This window comes from Archocentrus centrarchus, chromosome 14 (genome assembly GCF_007364275.1).
Source record: "Archocentrus centrarchus isolate MPI-CPG fArcCen1 chromosome 14, fArcCen1, whole genome shotgun sequence".
Classification (NCBI taxonomy): domain Eukaryota; kingdom Metazoa; phylum Chordata; class Actinopteri; order Cichliformes; family Cichlidae; genus Archocentrus; species Archocentrus centrarchus.
The window spans coordinates 4,945,209-4,947,283 of record NC_044359.1 but is presented as its reverse complement, the minus strand read 5'-3'; the positions used below and the strand labels follow the sequence as shown (position 1 = coordinate 4,947,283).

The following is a 2,075-nucleotide window of genomic DNA, read 5'->3' as shown; positions in this document are numbered from 1 at the left end:
TCATGGCGGAGGCATCCCCTCCTCTGTGACGGACCACAGTCAGAGCATTCTGATGTACCAGGTCCTCCCTCATTGGTGCAGATTTGTTCTGCAGTTTATGTTCATTTTTAATCCGCCTAGCTTCATCTGACGGGTCCTGGAGGAGGTATCTCAGGGGCCCCTTGCAGAACACTACACAGATTTTAGCTGAGTAGAATACAACTTTCTTGGGCATCTTGGCATAGAAAGTAAAGTAATAAATAAACATAATTTTATTTTAAAAATATAATTTTGACACAAATACAGAGATTTCAGGTCATAATCACATCACCTTTGATAAATTGACTCAAAAAGAACAAATCAAAAGAAATCTATTAAAAATATTGCTGCACATTGTGGTTGGGTTTAGACAGCAAGCTCCAGGAGCAAGGTGAGGAGACAGAAGAAGTGTTTTAAAGAGTCGGCTGCCAGTGGTCAAAATTACTTTTTGCAGGTAATTTTCACGATCTTTCATTGATAATCCCTTCTCCTAGATTGAAACGCTATTGAACTCCGCCGTATTTCCGTTTCCAAAATGTGCGCGCATCTACGTCATCACTGTTTACAAACAGTAAAAGGGTCTATTGCTGGCAGATTCTCAACATATGTCTGTCATGCTTATTCATGTATTAGTGAGCCTCGTTCACGTTAGTGAGACATCAAGACAGTCTGTCTTGATGTCTCACTAACGTGAGATATCGCGCACTGAATCCTTGCCATTACAACACAAACACTGTACACATGAATTAAAAATAGCAGCAGGTTCATTCATAATTTAGCGTGTCATCTCACTACGAGCCATTAATACACTGTTTAATTATACTACACTATAGCGTCTGCGTCACAGCGGCTTGAGTGTTGGCACTGACATAACATTGTCAGAAACCCACTGAGCTTATTGAACAGTACAACTTGTCAATAACACACATGAATAAATAAAACACCATGTTCGTTCATATTTAGCATGTCATTTCACCACAGCTGATAAACTCTGATCATCTTAACCAAGCGATGGACGCTAGTTTACTGACTCCACCAGTAAATACATTCACAACGAACACTTGTGATACTGGACCTGCATATTCATCCTGTAGATTTACTCTTATTTCAAACAGCCCTTCTTACCGTTAATAAATGAACACGGAGCGCTGTAGCGAGCCAGAAGCGTATATATACTTTCTGAGGTGTATGCGGACACATTTTTAGGCTGTTAAATACAGAAAATGCCGACTAGAAAAATAATTTCCTCACATTAGGCTTTCAGCGTCTCTGCGGCGATCGTTTAAAAATATTTCCGTCCGAACGCGTTACTTTTCGAAAACTAACTGAAAACGACACCATTTCCACCGGATTGTTCTCGTGTAAACGGGGCCTAAAGTACTTTAGCCCGGATGTCATGGGTTCCTTCTCTTCCCTTCCCATCCTTCCGTTCCCTTCATATTAGCTTATAAATAACTTTTAAATTTGCTATATCATCATTCATTAGTTATGCAAAAGAGAAAAGAAAAATATTCTTTTCGAAGAGCAAGAAATGTTTCCGCCCGGTTTCGAACCGGGGACCTTTCGCGTGTTAGGCGAACGTGATAACCACTACACTACGGAAACCACATAAAGACACGTCTGTGATAATACTGCCTACAGCCCCGACCTGCACCCTCCCAGAAACCGGCCACGACCAGGTGTTCTGTCGAGTCGCGTTTCCCCATCAGATACTGTTTCCCTACCATATCCGCGCCGCCCAAGCGCCGCCCATGCGCCATAAAGCGGTATCTGATGGCGGTCATTGGGTCATGGCTTTATGTCAGCCATCAGATACCGTTCCCCCTATAATAAACTGGGGGAACGGTAACTGATAAGCGAATGACAGCCATCAGATACCGCTTTTTGCCGCGTGGGCGGCGCTTGGGCGGCGCGGAGCGGAGAGGAGACGGTGGGGAAACAGTATCTGATGGGGAAACGCGACGCGAACACCGGTTTCTGGGAGCGCTGTTTCCACATTGTCGAAGCTTCCTCTGGTGGTGCGGACTTCATGTTTTCAAAAGGCGAACGAACATTTA

The 2,075-nt window shown here is 43.6% G+C and overlaps 1 non-coding gene across 1 annotated transcript; it reads right to left on the bottom strand.

Annotated features, from left to right (window-relative positions):
• Positions 1-1,550: 1,550 nt before the first annotated feature.
• On the bottom strand, positions 1,551-1,623 carry trnav-aac (transfer RNA valine (anticodon AAC)). The gene has a single exon. It is a non-coding gene; the product is annotated as a tRNA-Val (tRNA).
• Between the last annotated feature and the right edge of the window lie 452 nt (positions 1,624-2,075).